We start from the raw sequence: 16,848 nt of genomic DNA, 5'->3' as shown, positions 1-16,848 counted from the left end.
AGGTAGAGTTTGTTTAAGTCCTTCTGTATTTGCAGAATTTTCCTGAGGAAACCCATCTATTTCCTAGATTTTGAGAATGCTGTTCTCTAATAAACTGCAGCTATATTTATCTCAGCATTTGTATTTTCTCCTTGTTATTCTTTTCTCTGACACAAGTTGTCCTGACACAAGGCACAGTTTGAGCTCTCTTGCTTTCCCTCTGTTTCCCAGTATTTCTTTTGAAATTATATGCAAGAGCACACATTCCACCTTGACATTTGGTAGCCCCTTCCCCTCTTATCTTGTATTCATGAGCTTTTAGAAATGTCCTGCAGTAGCCCTGCCTGACTGCTGGGTGTCTAAGGCTTTTAATAGTTCTGCTAAGTTTAATTGTACTCGATTTTGCTGCTTCATTTTTATATGCATGCCAGACAGCTCATCCCCTCAAGAATGTCCTGAAGGCATCCTCTGCCATAATAAATAACAGAAGTGATAGTTAAAGTATACATGTATAAATAAAGTCTGCTCTGGTGTGTGAGTTCGCCTGGTGAATATGAAAATGTGACCCAGGGCCTGCACCTCTGCATGCAAATCCTTGCTGTACAGTGAAATGAACTGGAATGTGCTGCAGTGATTTTCTTTGATAATGTCTGGCTTATAATTTATTTTTGGCTGAAGCAATCAGTGAGGGAAATCCATTTGAATAGCTTTGTAAGAACGCTTTATTTTTCTGGTGCTGCAGGCTGCAACTTTCACACTCTGAGTCTAAATCCCTTTCGCATCGTCCAGGTCCTGGGGAGAGACATTTATTTAAAAGTAGCTGAAATGAAGCACAGAAACAAACTGTAAGTGATTTTTGGCATTACAAGTGCAGTGACTGTAAAGCAGTGGCTCGGCTCCATACTTTAATAGGCTTTAACGTATCAATTATAGTGCTGAGTAGTAATTAGGGCTATAGAGCAAAATGCAGAGTGACCTCTAAACCGTTCCAAAGCTGTGGGAACTGGTGGCAAGGGGGATTTGGGACCAGACTGAATTCTGGTAATCATACCACAGGGTGCAAAAGAGCAAATGTGACTATTAAAAGTTGAATTTTGTTTCAGCAATGCAGGCAAGCCTTGCCTACCCTCTGAAGGTGAATCTTCCCACAGCATGGAGCTAAGTGGGCTGAGCAGTGGATGACTCCTCTGGGACCATGGGCAGCAGCGTGCTGGTCCTACCAGCCTGCCCACTCCATTAAATGAGTTGTGTCTAAAAACCCAGCACTGCTCTGCTGTGCTCAGCTGCTCAGGAGCCTCTCAGGAGGAGGGTGAAAGCTGAGAGCTGGGGAATGCTGCTTCTTCTTTCAGCGTGGCCTAAAGACACCCCCAAAAATTCCATGGTACAAAGGGATGCCTGGCTTCCAGATACACTCCTTCCACCCTGCACTCAGCTGGTGAAAATGTGCTGGTCCTGGCTTAGAATAGTAATAATAATAATAATAGTAATAATAATAATAATTTAAAAAAAAAAAAAAAGGTAAGAGCAATGCAAACCATGAAATTACAAGTTTTCTTCCCTTACTGGTTGTTTGCTGCTCAAATTGCCCTGGAGACAGAGTGAAATGTCCAGAGGGACTGTGGATGTTTGGTTGTAGGGATGGCAACCTACATCCACGTGTGCCTGGTCACTCCCATAATCCTGAATGAGCCAAGCCCCACACCTCCTCTTGTTTTCAGGGTGGAGTCAAAGCCACAAAATACTTCTGCAACGTTTGTAGCCAGTGATCAATTGTAAGCTAAAGAAATATTTATTTTAAAGCGTAAACCGAGCAGTGTGGATTTCTTTGCCCAGGATATTCCTCTTGATGTTACTATTTTGATATGCCTAAGTTCATTGGTATAAATAGGGTGCAGTTGTCATCACATTTAACTATAAAAAGCCCTCCTCAGCTGACAGCATAGGTATCATAAAGTCACATCACCCCCTACTAAGCAATTTTCGCTTGAGCCATATGCAAGCCTCTGAATGACAATTCTGCCTTTCCAGCCTTGCCTGGCATATGATTTAGGAGCAAGGGAAGGCTTTCAGAAGCAAAGATTTGTAGGCTTGACGCAGAGCACCAATGAATCATATACTTGAAAACTTTATCCACCATAGCTGAAAACAAAAATCACATACAAGCCAAAAATGCAAAGTGGGCCCCATGGATGTGACATGGCTTGGCTCACCTCCAGGAGGCTTCAGTAATCTTCTAGCATGGTTGGAAACATGCCAGCAAGTGTCCTTCACCAGGGTGGAGGGAGTGAAACGTTCACAAGAACTAATTTCTTCATGTGAGATCCCACAGAGAGAAATGGCTGCACTACCCTCGTGAAGAGCGAGATGAAAGTTTATCCCATTTTAGGACTTGGTTTTGCCTATCCAGTAAAGTACTTATATGGGCCCCATACTGTCCTGCCTGGGCCAGTCGTGCTCTTTAACACATTTATTTTTGCGGGTACAGCAAGGGCTGATATTTGTGCTTCAGCTGGGGAAGGCATGAATGGCAATGCAGTGTTCCACCCCACACTGAGAGAATAGAAATTAGCACTGCTTGTCTCAGCAGCAGAGCGAGGCAGGAGGAGCTTTACTTGAGCATAAAAAACTAGAGGAGAGGAGAGTCTGTGCGAGGTAGGGAGAACTGCCAAGACTCAACTGGATAAGTAACACGTAGTAAATGCTTAGAGTCACCTTGCCAGACAAATATTTGCCTTTCACTTTGAATGAAGACCAAATCATGTTTTAACTAGCAGGACCAAGAAATTCCACGCATTTTAGTAAGTTGATGTCCTACAGAAACTCCCATGGTAAATGTATGAGGGCAGACTTTGGGGGATTGCTGGACAGACAGGAGGAAAAAAAATAACTCGGGAAGATATTTCAGTGTAGGAAAAAGATCAGAGGGAATGCTGGAAAATGGGAACAGAGTGGAAAAAAGCTTTGTAATTGAGTGTGGCTGAATACACCACTACACTCAGTGGATAGTCTTCATATCTGTGGTGGTCAGAGGGGTGGAATCCAGGAGCCGAAGGGGTCAAAACCTCTGGGGAAACACTGGAGACAAAACTATGTCTCCTCTCCAGATCAGATTATCTCTGAAAAATATGTTATGGGAAGAATTAAAATCTAGAGTAAAGACCACAGTCCCTGGGCATTTCCAGTCATTTCTAACAACCATGTAAACTTCCCTCTCTTGTTCAGTGAACCAAATGCAGAATACAATGGCAGACAAAAGACAGCAGTAGAATTGTCCTTTTTGTGACAGATGGGACCATGGTATCATTATTTAAGGACTACACTTACAGGCAATACTCATTGTTCTCAGGCCATTTGCTCTGTCTGCTGTAATAGCCTTTTATGACCAATTTTTGGAAGTAACTGATTTTATCAGCTGTTACTAGGTTGTTACTAGGTTAGCAGCTCTGGTTGGACTTCAGTGCATCTAACTCAGTTTTAGTGAAAACAGAAAATAAAGGAGGAAGGCTGAGATGGACCAGCTATTTGACCACTGGGCTGCGCAAGAGCAGAATTCAGCCACTGGATGTGACCCCTCTAAGTGCAGACTACTCTTCTACTTTTTTTTTTTTTTTTACTTTAATATGAGCCAGAAATGACACCTTCATGATTTCCCTTGGGAAACCTGGGATCCAGAGCTCTCTGCATTCAGTAGGAATCTTTCCATTGACTTTGATGTCCTTTGGACTAGAACTTAAATTTCCATGGCATTTCTGGGACATGTGTCTGAAATTCACTTGCTTCCCTCACGCTTTCTCATGCATCATTCTGGCCAACACATCTCCTGCCATAAATACAGCCCGGAGCACACTCAGGACTTCTCCAGCTCTCAGCAGCAAACACTGATACCTGTCTAATTCTCCTTTCTAGCTTCATCCCATTCCAGCTCTCTGTATCCCCTTGGGCCCCCGTGGTTCCTCTCCATCTCAGCACCTGTGCAATCATGTTTTGTGACCTTGTATCACGTATGTAAACATGGAAAAGCTTAATTAAAATGAACAAATGTATCAAATTGTTTCACAGTATGAAATCTAAGTACTTTTGTACCCTTCAAAGGCGTATCAGAAGCACCTGAATAAAGCCCTGTTTAGCAAGTATTAATTAAGTGATGTTTATACAATGCTTTGAACATGTGAAATGGTGAGAGTTTCCAAGTATCTCATGAAAATCAGAAATGTACTGAACTTCTCTTAATCCCTCCCAATTACCAAAGACTTTGTGAGTTGAAGAGAATCAGCCATGACAAACTAACAGATAGTCTTTCTTCCAGTTGGGCTGTCCTTTTGTCTCCAGAAAATGGTATAAAGTGTAACTTCTTTTACCCATCTTGTTTATTTAAGCACATTTGTCAAAGCCTACCGCAGAACAGTTATTCCAGCTTAAAGAAATCCTTCCGGGTCAGAAAGTCCTTTGGATGTCTCACATCCAACTGCTCTCCCTTCCCATTCCTCTCTTTTAAGCCCTTGAAAGTCTGTCAAAGTCTGGGCTGAATTCCTGAAACCAGTTGGAGTGTAGCTCTTCTTTTGTTCCCCACTGCCAACTACAGAAAGCTACGTTCACTGGGTTTTGTAGTCACCAGCTTTAAAACCCCTAAGTCCCATTGCTTCCTTTGAATGGCCAGATGCAAAGCAATGCTTTAAACCCAGGAATGACTTTACAGAGCTTTTCACTCGCCGTGTTGGATGGGCTGCTGTGCTGTCTCTGATTTCAAGGAAGAATGCCTTAAGCAGCCTGTCTGTTTCTTAAGACTATCAGAGGTAAGGCTAAAACTTGGAAAATAACATCTGGAAAGCCCAGATTATTCTCTAATATAGAAATAGTATTTTCATCCTTGAGGTTTGAAGGCTATAAATACAGTTCTATCAATGTAATTAATTCAGCTTAAAGGGATGTCTTCCGTTTTTAATGTATATACATTTAAACATGGTTTAAATGGAAAACTGCTTCCAGTGCTGTAGGGCTGCTAAGTTTTACTGCACTTGGAGGTTGAAGATGTTTGGGTAATTTTTGTCCTCTTACTATTCATCAGTGAATTAATTTACTGTTCTGCTCACGGATAGAAGTACAATCCAATTCATTAATCATATTGAGATTTTTAAACCTGCACTAGTCTGTTATGACTTGTTCTTCATAAGGCTGAAAAATATTTCTTTCATCAGAATGGCTTAATGCCTATAAACATGTCCTAATTATATTTTCCTGGAATTAATCAAGTTCATTATGTTAAGTTTGGGATCTACATCTGAAGTGAATCTTAATTGTGAGCATCTGCCACATTCCCTTCAGACATTACTGATAAGAAGAGTGGTGTGGGATTTTCAGAAGTACTCAGTTATGGCCAAATCCTTTTCCTCTTAAAGTCGATTAGAGTTTTACCCTTCCTTCAGTGGTGTGGATCTCAGTCAAACCTGAACACTTCTCAAAACCTTACAGTTTTGACAAATTTTTCAAGCAACTTGAGAGAAAAGTCTACGCATGGTGTCACTTCATTTAGGAGAAGATGTAGTTATATCCCTGTTTGGTTGGTGGTTTGTGTTTTTTCCCTGCATTTTTTCCCCCTAAAATAGAGGTTTAGTGAGCATTTTGGATGAGAAGTGATTAAGCTTCAACACAGTCTGCTGTCAGAGACTTGGGGTTTTTTTTTTGCATGAGAAAATCCTTCAGAAACCTACAGAATCCCTTAAAATTACTCAAAAAGTCAATGGGCTTATACGAGGAAGCCCCATTTGTACAGAAACTAAGATGATCTTTTTGATTTAAGGCTCTCTGAGGGGGCGATCTTTATCTCGTTGGTTCAAGCACAGTTGTTTCCACAAGAACCAAATCTTGAGGTCCTTAATTCAGTTGGGTCAGTCAAAGAAAGCTTTTTCCTGAGTAATGGTCCCAGGATATGACCTATTTCTGATTCCTGACCTTCCTATTGAAGACAAACAAAATCACACTTTCAGAACTGTTTAATATTAAGGATTGTAAAAAGGGAAAGGATTGAAAATGAAGGAGGAAACTCTTTATGTGTTAAACCAGCGTTGATGATATCAAAGTTCATATTTTAGCAAGCCCATCCTTCTGACATGGTCAGGCATGTCCAGAAGCACAGTACCTTCCAATTCAGAAGTTTCTTACCCTTGGTTTGATTTGGTTCAGGTGCTATGGAGTCAGCAGTGGGATGGGATGCAAGGGGGTGCAGTTCTGAGACATCAAGGAACCAAAAGAATTGTCTCAGACAGTTGTGCCTGTCAACATTTGTGAATCTTGCTAATTGAAGGCCCCCTCACTGAGATCAGTGCCTGCCTGAGGTCAGGTACACAGGGTGGGTTTGCTCTCCCTTCACTGTCTCAGAATTGGCTGTCTGGCTGCAGGTGGGTGTCTAGACTTCCATCACAACCTGTGGAGTTATCCCTGCTTCCAGGAGCCAGCTCACCGTACCCAACCTGCAACTGTGCGATGAATCACCCTCTGGCTGTGCTTCCCTCTGTCTGTTGATGACAGGGAAAGCCCAGATGGGTGACACCTCTGTGTTAGGAAGCTGAAATTGAATGAGATGCATCCCACCCACGTTGCTCGCACACCGCTAATTGCAGTGTCAGAAGATTGTGTATATTTGAAAATATGCATATTTAAAACAGCCAGCCCAGGCACTGCAGGGTGGGCACCGTGATGTGGGGGGGAGGTTTGGGCACCTGGCCTGAATCCAGCAGTTGTTGTTGTTGTGGGCCACAGTGGGAATGTCCAGCTGACTTTCCTCAAAGTCAACACAATGAGCTGACCAGGAGCTGTGCAGCTTGTGGAGCTGCAGGGGCCTTGGGGGGACCATTCCTCACAGCCACGGAGGAGAGGGACAGCCAGGGGTGAGGTCAGGAGCAAAAAGCTCATCTCCATGGAGGTGACAGTGGCAGCAGATCCAAACCCCTCAGCTGTAAACACCAGAAAAGGCTTTGGCTTTGCCTAAGTGGCAAGAGAGTTTCAACCAAAGCCAAGAGCTCCCAGGATGAAAACTCTCATCTTGATCTTCCCAACATCCGGCTTAAAAGTGGCTTGGCTGCAAACAACTTCTACAGCTGATGCATAATTAAAAATCCATTTTCATTCATTTCACAGGCAGTGTACAAATCTCTCAAATGTCCATTTGTTGCAGGCTATCACCAATAGACCATTAAACTTGGCCCTGGGCTGTACTTCCACGCCTGCCTTTTTGTTAAGCACATGTGTTTCGTCTGTCAATAATTACAAGGAATTGAATCTTGGCTCCTTTATTCTGGGAACTGCCCTGCTGCTGGAAAAAAGCTAACAGAAACATACTAGTGCAGAGTTTTCAACATTGTGACACTGCTTGGCATGAGAGATAGCTCCTTCTGACAAGTTAAATGCTAATTTTTATTGAAGGTAACAGTAAAATGGGAAATTGGTCTCTGCACTTCACTTAGGCAAGAAATTAGGAAGACAGCCGCCAGCAATCGCTGTTTCAACATTATAAACTTTGCTTTACAACATGCTGCTGGACCAGAGGAAGCCCTCTGATTATTAGAAATCCATGTGGATTGCTGATCACTGGGGAAAATACGTTATTTTTTCCCCTCCACACAGAGGCAAACACACATTTCTTTGTGGGGAACTGAAGCAGTCATCATCACAGCCAGTGCCGTGGGGCACTGCAGTCAGCCTGGGCCAGCGAGCCAAGATTTTAATCAATCAATGGCAATACCTTCTGCAGAAGGAATAAAGTTTAAAGGCACAGTCAGCACCAAGGAGTTTGGTAGCTGTGGCTGACACAAAGCCCTTGGAAATCAGTGACCACGGGTTGACCTGTGTGCTGGTGTGTGTGGCTGCTCCCTGCAGCCCCAGCACCAGGGTTCCTGCCCAGGTACTCAACAAGCCCCACGAATACTTATCCAGATTCTGCCAGTCTAATGCCCAAACACTTATTTTACTTTGCATTTTGGTAATTTGCGATGAATATTCATAACTTGTCTGGCAGGTATCCAAATCCATGAGATGAGCTTGGAGAATGGAGACAATAAATACAGAAAACAAAACATGGGGCTTCTTTTAATCAGCTTCTGGGTTGTTAGGAACATTGTTCAGGTTTTTCTTCATAGGCACCAGGAGTTAAAAACTTACCATTTCTTCTATTTTAAGGAAAAGCCCATAACCTCATGCAATCACTTGTCTCCAGGGAGACCATTTAAGAAAAACAAAATACTAAGAGATGAGGGACAATTCAGAATAGTTAGAAGCAATGTATTTGTGTTAGAAATATTGGTTGGGGTTTTTTTAAAATTTAATTTTCTGCTCAGCACTCCAAAGGCCGTAGGTACTGAAAGGTGCTCTATTACTCATTTTAGCTATAAAGCTCTCCCCCTCAACACATCCTGTAAAAGCACTCAGGGTGTTGTATGGTAATTAAAAGGTGATATTAATATTTCCTGACATGCACTATGAAACATCTTCAATCGGCTTCCTGTAACTATCACCCACGTAGGAAAAGAAAAGGAATATAGTATAAGAAGAGAAAAAAATATTGGAAGGTGATTCCTCTGACTTTCTGCTTGGATGTCCTTTTTTTTCCCATGAAAAAAGGTAAATCATCTTTGCTTCCCTGCCTGCTTTCCTACTTAGACCAAGACAGCTAAAATCTGCAGATGCTGATGTTTTTCAGGCCTGTTTCCCACTTGGAGCCTCATGGGCAAATTACTCTGTCATGCAAAGATCTCCTGTAAGAAAATAAGGGAATTTATTCCTCAGAATTCAGATTTCTCCACCCTTTGTTCTGTTCCAACCACTGGCATGGGAGACACCTGATTTGAAGTGCAGCAGTAATTTTTTGTGCTTCTCTTGTGATGTTTTGCAATGTGGGCTGTAGGCAGGGTCACCTGTCAGATGTTTGCATCACTTGTCCCTCCTGGAAGGGGAAGAGAGATGTCTCCCAGGGCAGGGCTCTGTGCTGAGAACATGGCTATAAAACAACGTCCCAAACTCAAACTGGTAAAACATCATTCTTGCACAAAGATTCTAAGGCTGTACAGTGCAATTGAAAGTGATTTCTTGCCGTGGCATTTGAATTTCTGCTTTTTACTTTGGGTTTCCTGCTTGTCTTGTTGCCTCTTTGGTATTTTTCTCTCTAAAATGAGTTTGGTACCTGCAGCATCCTCTCTCCTGGCCTCTTCCATGGGACCTACATGACATCTGTCTGTCAGCAATTTGTAGGCAGAATGACACCAAGATTAGAAAAAGAACTGAAAGATCTCTCATTTTAACAGATCCAGGTTTGGGTACAGATAGAGATATGTGAAAACCTGGACCACACATAAATATACAGACCCCCCCTGAGCTGATGTTTTCCCTCTGTAGTTCAGGACATAGTTAAGATCTCACTTTTGTCAGCATGAAGTGGAACAGGGTATTTAGAAAGCATGGGATATAGTTCAGAGTATGTTATAGACATGGATGTTGTCTCACTGGGCTAATTTTACCTTATCAAGTCAACCTTTTCTAAATGCAGCCCTGTGCTCCAACCAGCACCCATTAATTGCAAGAGAAACTGGAGTTTAAAATTTAAATTCAGGGCGTTTGTTTAAGTGCTGAGACTGTTATAGGATTTTTTTGCATACAGAGGTTCAAAAGAAGAGCCCAGGGACGGATACTCACATCAGTTCAGTGTGAATCTGACAGTGGTTGGTACAAAAAGCTTCAGAGTGATGTGAGAGATCCAAACAGAGGCTGCTGTGAGGTTATCTGCACTCCCTCATCATTTTCTTGTGGGTTGCATCTTGGTTTCTAGCCATTAGAAACTGGCTCAAGCCCCAGAGAAGGGTGCTGGGGAATCACACCATAATTTTCCCTTTTGGTATTATTTTTGTCACTCTCTGGATATCCTCAGAAATATTCAGCCTCTTGTTTGGTACTGTTAAACCCTCTGTGACTTCCTGTGGTGGTGGTGTCCATAAATTCATTGCACCTGCATTGAATCCATGTTCCCTATATTGGTTTTGGATTTGTTGCATTTCCATTGCACTGAACGTCACCTTGTTCTGTGGCAGCAGCAAGGAGGGCAGAGCACCTGCTGTGACCACTGGGAATTTTACAGCTACCAGAGACACCCACCCAGGGTTGTTTCTAAGCCTTCCAGTCTCTTTTATTCACCTGGGATTTTCAGCCATCCCTCAAACATTGTTTTCCTTTGAGCATTGTGTTCCCTCCCATCACCCTTCCCCAAATCCCTCTTTCTTCCAGGCTCAATGCTGTGCTTTGGGTTCATGCTCTGCCATGATTCATGTGTCAAGCCCAACTCCACGCTCAGCAGTTCTGCAAAGCACTTAGGCCCATGGTAATCTTTAAACTCAGAACATGCTGAAGTGCTCCACTTAACAGAGATCAGATCATTCATGTGCTTAAAGATAAGCATTTGCTTAAGTACTGTGCTGAATTCAGGCCTAAACACACACATTAAATTCATCAGCTAGGACCCTTGACAAATTTTGCCACAAAGGTGCCTATCTCTCCCCATGGACTATAAAGGGAGACTAGATGACTAGTGTAAACTAGATAGCTAATCTTTAGACAGCTAAAATGAGGTGAGAGGAATCCCACCCTCTGTACCTATCTGTGGTGTCAGGCACTGATCTCTGCTGGGGGCCCTCCATTCTACTGAGAGGCAGTTAATGAGAACCAAAATTGGGGATGGGCCCAAAAGGCGATGGGGAGGGAATTTCTGGGTCTCTGCCTCCAGCAAAGCAGCACCCAGGTGCAGCAGGTTGGAAAGGTAATGGTTTGTTTCATCCTCAGACCTGAATTCTGCCCTGCAACAACAACTGGGCAGGTTTTAAGTGATCCCTTGTCAAAGATGAGATTTTGAAGTCCGTGCGCTTTGAAGTGAGCTACGTGGCTGTCCTGCTGAAAAATTCCCCAGGAAACCTTCAGCCTTGACCTAATGGTTCAAAGTTACAGAGATTGAGCTGAAACGTGACTTTAATGTTATCTGGGCTTTTTGTTTCAGTTTTGATCATTAAACTCGGGGTTGCCACATAGTCAGGAGTGATATTGGGTTTCTGCCAGGCCTGCCAATGGCACGAACACATGAGCCGTTGCGTACTCAGTAACCCAAGAGCGTTGTAAATGCTCATGTGCCTGCAGACTTGCCACGTCTGTAGTGTAAAGTGCAAGTGAGAGCTGTCAGCTGCATACTAAAATGTCCCTGTGTGGAACAGCATGGCTTCACAGTGACCTAGGTTTGCACCTCGAAGCCCACACTGAGGGTCTGGAGTAGCTGATGGAAAGGATATGTCCAGGTCTGCCCTTGCTGGCTGTAGGATGACACACTACACTCATGAAGCTGCTGAATTGATGTCTGCTTCTTCTTTTTGCCCCTGACACAAAATCAAAGGGGAAAAAAACCCCCAAAAAACCAAAACCAAACTCAAACCAAGACACGATGTGTGTTTCCCTACCTGAGTAGACACACTTCTTTGATTTTGATATCATTTGCCTTGGGAGATTTATTGTAGCCCAAGCCTTGATTACCAAGTCCTAATTTTGCCTAGCATGGTCTGCTTGACCATGAGCACAGGGGGCTAATTCTGGTGTAAAGAAAGAGACATTTCTGAAGATATTCCCATTATTCTGCTGAGTTACTCTCTGAGGAATGACACATCTTATTAATCTTCCTGTGATGTGGACAGTTCCTTCATCTGGGGCTGCTCACCAGCTCACCAGCTCACCTTTGGGCAGGACTATGAATCCCTGGGCTATCACCAGGGATCATACAACCAAAGCCAGGTCTTTTCAGCTGTGCTGGGAAGGGCCAAATCCAAATCCAAACCTGTCTGACACAGGCACGGAGGAGGAGCCCTTGCTGCATGGCAGCTTCTGTGCTAGGCATGTCCTGTGTGCAAAGATTCTGTCACTGGAGTTCACCAAATTTTTTAGTTTCTCTTCCCCTTTCCTTTACTCATTCCCTCCCATCTGTGTGCCTCTGTTCTTTGTATTCACTTCCCACATCTATCCTCCAAGCAGAAGCCCTTCTTCATTTTGTGAGCAGTGGTGGCATCGTGAATCAAGGGAGGATGCTCTTCGCCCTGCTCACCCCAGGCAGAAAGATCTCTCCACATCTCCAGCTGGTCAGCCCCACAGAACACAACAGCAGTTCTAGCTTGGATCTGAGGCAGCATTTTGACCCCCAGGAAACGCTGTTCTTTATGTGATACTCAACTAAATGTCACTAATAATAATGGCAATCCTTGGAGTGGAAAGACTTGGGGTTTCCACCGTGAAGTGGTTAATTTAAAAATAAAAATGAATCAGGAGCTCACACTTCTCCAAGCCAAGAACATTATGTTGGCACTGGTGCCTCAGAAGGGAATTAGGAAAGTCTCTCCTGGGCTGGAGTGCTTCCTGGCTGATCTGCAGGATTCCTGTGTATTCTCCAGTGGGACCTGCCCCAGACACAAGCAGGGTAATTCGACAGTGGAGGATCGGATCACTCAGTCTGTGCCCTAGGACAGAGAAGTTTGTGTCCTGACAATGTGTTTGAGCAGCACAGTCTGGGCAATACATCCAGGCATTAGGCTGTGCAAGAAATGGAATGCCATAATTACTCAGATTTGGGGAAAAAATAAATAAAATCAGCAAGGGAAAAGTTACCGCCCCCTCCCCGCACATAAAGCATGTCATTTCTTAGCTGTGCCTCTGAAGTGTTAGTTTGCTTTTGGCATTTTTCCCCTTTATCTAAACCCCTCAAATAAGCCATAATGACAGCATGAGTTGCATGTTACTTCATGCACTGCCTTGCAAAGCACTGGAATTCCTTAGGTGTCTTAAATTATCGGCTTCTTTAGGACAAATGACTTATATTCTGCCTGATATTTACTAATATGCTGCAAACAGCACCAATATTGGATAGAGTTCATATCATTATTGCCCAGACATTTGTTAGTCTATGCACAGCTAAAGCCCCGTGTCTTTTTGCAAATAGATTTAACAATCTAATGAACTCTCACATGGGACAAATACAATGGGAATACTTGTGGACCTGTATGTTGCAACCAGAAAACCTAACTAAAAATCTCTGCCAAAGCTTTACCCCTAATTTAAGCTCCTTCATTCACCTGAAATAATTTTTGATAACAAGTCCTTAAAATTTCCTGTAATTTTTCTAGCTGGATCCTTTTTCTTAATCTTATGGACAAGTCTAACAGTCTTTTTTTTCAGCATATTTTCATTGTGTTGGGACCAGAATTTATTAGAAATAATACAAGAAAAATCTATTCTCAGTGATCTTTCCTTCCTGGGAAAAAGCAAAATATCGGAGGTGTTTCAGTCAAACAAGTACTGTTCTGGGGCTGATTCTCCCCTGGCCTGTAATAGGTTTTGTCATTTAAACTTTTGGAAACTGGGAAAGCAGGAATATTTCTCTGCTGCAATAGAAATTTATATCTACTTTGCACATGTCTAAATGAGCACAGGAGGGACACAGTGGTGGGAATCTGGACTGTGGATCTTGCACAGTCTGGACCACTAAGCTTTTTCACTGATTCCCAGAGTGAGGAATGATTGCTCTGACATTTTTCCCCTCCTTTCAGTGCTGAAATTCTTATGAGAAATCCAAAGCTGCTATTTTTGGCAGGCATGAACAGTATGATTTTTGGTACCTTACTTAAAAATATAATCTATTTTCTTTTAATTGCCACAACAGCTTTATGGTCCTCAGCACTATTAAAATGTTTCAAGCATTAAAAAGTAAGTCTGTAAACTAATGAAGAGAGCCCTTCATGCAACATCCTGCTCTCCACAAAAGCATAATTACCCAGAATATTGAGTCCTAAGAGATCATACACTCAACACATTCACTAAAACAAAGCCAGATTCTGCTCTCATTTGAACTGCATCAAATTTAGGCCAGTGGACATGAAAAATATCCCAAACCTGGGTTTTTATGCAAATGCAAATAAGCCATAATACATGAGAGATCTTTGCAAGTGTGGGTACTACTTCTTGACCTCTTCTTTTTGACTTGGTTCCTAATGCAGTAACACTGAACATGACTTTAACTGTATGAAGCTGCCGGCTCTAAGAACTTAGGTCATGAAAAGTGCTCTTGTTTTATTCTGGATCTAGGTCTTTATTTCAAATAAAAGAAACCAATGGGACTTAAGCAGGTTATTTGAATAGATGCAATTGCTTATGCCCTGTGCTGTGCTGATTTGGGCTAAATGGGAATCTCAGGAACTTGTCATTTGCGGATATCCACATTTTGCATGTTTTTTGTAGGTGAACTTTTATTAACAGCTCTGTCCTTCAATAGAGGTTAATAAATCACTGCTGCATTTGCAGGCACTCTCAGAATAGATAGGAAGCCAATTCCTCTGAAAGATTACTCCTCTATTTGTTTAGCCACTGTCTCTTTGCTTGTAACCGATAGGTTTAAGAGCTGGGAATGCTGCATTTCCCTGTATGCTTTGGTTGACTTGTTAGAGACAGTTGTTTGTGTTTGATAAATGAGAGGATGATGAGGGGCTGGCTAAATGCAACAGGGGTTTTTTTATCTGCAAAGGTTAGAGATGGGAATTCCTCAAGTAGGCAAAGCCACTGGCTTCTGGCAATGAGTAACTGTTTTGTCTTGGATGCAACCTGAGCTCGTTAGTGCTCTCCCTTCCTTTCACACATGCACACACACCCTCTTGGGTCTGCTCCAGCCCCGCATGATGGCTCAGGGGGAGCCAAACTGCTGCTTCTCTTCATTTGGCTTAGAAGTCTCAAAATGTGTAAAATGCACGTGTGTACCAGTGAACCCCCAGCTGCTTGAAAACACACTTGACTGCACTGGGAAAAAGGCAAAACTGCAAGTGGAAATGTGCTAAATGTGCAAAAAGTGGAAAACCTGGGGAGAGTGGGGGAACCTGTCTGAGACAGCCACTGAAGTTTAAAGAAGGCTCAAAATGGACCAGGGAAGTTCAGAGGCCAGATTTGTGTTCACGTTGGACAAACACATGAGAAATTGCATTTGGTTTGCTGCAGCAGTAAACAGGGAATGGGTATTAGAACAGGGCATAAAAATCTGTGTGCACTTGGCTCCCGTGTCCTGACTGACTGGGGCTCATATGTGCATACCCCAAACAAATTGAATGGACAAACTATTACAAGGATACCCCTGTTTTTTCTGGAAGTCTGTAGCTAAGTGCACATCACATTTCAGCTTTAAAATCCCCCTGCAAATTCTGAGCAACAACTCTCTGCTCTGTCCTTGCAGATTTATATTTATGGTATCTGTTAGCCAAGGTGCTCGTAGGCATTCACATTGGACTGGCTGATACCCAGGGATGCCATCCAAACTCAGCTATTCTCTGATTCTATGGCCTCTCTCTTGGACATTGCTGTAGTGTGAGGTGGTTGGAATTTGCAAGCTGTCTTCAGTTTGGCTTTTCTGCCTTGCATAGAGGCTATTTTTCTAAAGTGCATAATCTAAAAATAATGATTTGAATGCAATGATTAGAAGCGGGTCAAAGAAGCTGGGATGTGAATTTGTACCATGGGAGTGTTTGGAGCTTGCACATGAGTTGGTAGCTCCCCAAAGGCTCTTTGAATGAACAGGCAAAAAGGTTGATGGTTTGGCAATCGAAGTGGCCAGTGATCAAAAGTTGCCGCCTGTCATTATTGGTGGAAAGGAATGGCTTGAGTGATGCTGGGCTGCCTTAATTGTAATCTATCTTAATGAAGAGTAAATGCACGGTGTGAAAAATGAAATAAGCCAGCTTCCTTTCCCTTAGGCTTACACAAAAAAGATTATTTCCCTGTGGAAAGCAGATGTTTAATTGCCCAAGACCAGAAGCAGGATAACACATGGCTGCTGTACCTGTTACAGCTGCGTGTGCTGCATGCTCAAGCTGCTGTGTCACAGCCACAGCTGCAGGCTGGGTCTGTTCACAAGGCAACTGGGAGTGCTGTCATATAGTCTGAAAACCAGACTCACTTGTTACAGTGGGAGAGCAGGGAAGGGACTGCAATTCTTGCCATTTTTATTATTAATACTGGCACAGAAAGAGTGGGAGTAAGTCTGGTATGATGCCAAAGGTTCCCCCTGTACAGTACAATGCAATGGCCCCAGTGCATGACGCAGAACAATCCCAACCACTCCAATCCCACCACTTCTCCACAAATCTTTGGTTGGTCTGTCTGGGGGCTGGGGCTCTGCACCCAGCCTGGAGTGCATTTCAGCTCACTGAAGCTCTTCCACCAGCAGGAACTTCCCACAGGATTGCAGGACCATGGGGCAGCGCTGCCAAATTTGTGGGGTGTGTTAGAGCAGAGGAAGGAGAAGGCCTTCCTTTGGGACAGGTAATGTGGTCAGGCCTCAGAAAATCCTACATGGGCTAGAATTGGTGTTAGCAGTTTGCTGTTGGGTTAATCTGGCAGCTGAGCTGCAGCCCCTGCTGTTCTTGTTTGCAACGGGCAATGGCAGATAGAGCCAGCACTTCCCGAGGCAGGACTTCCATGCCAAATATATTCCCCCTTTATTTCTTCTGTGTCTCTCAGGGCAGGAGAGGGAGGAGAAGTCACTGCACTCTCTGTGCGGCTGGCAATGACATTACAAGAAGCTGAGGGACATTTTGGCACCTTGTGTGACTCCTGCAGGGACCAAGCCAGTAAAGATTAACACCTGTTTCCAACAGCCACGTTCTTAACTAGCAACTTCCTTCCACAAAGCTAACTTTATTTTTCTAGTCTCTCTTTTTGTTTTGTTTCTAGCAACACACAGTTTTGTTGACAGCAGAGCGTTGTGTGTTGCAGTAAAGTATGAGTGGTGTCCCATGTGCCCTGGGAGGTCTCTCAAATGAGCAAGCA

Source organism: Corvus moneduloides, chromosome 16 (genome assembly GCF_009650955.1).
Source record: "Corvus moneduloides isolate bCorMon1 chromosome 16, bCorMon1.pri, whole genome shotgun sequence".
In the NCBI taxonomy this organism is placed as follows: Eukaryota; Metazoa; Chordata; class Aves; order Passeriformes; family Corvidae; genus Corvus; species Corvus moneduloides.
The sequence above is the reverse complement of the archived record's forward strand: the minus strand, read 5'-3'. Positions refer to the sequence as shown.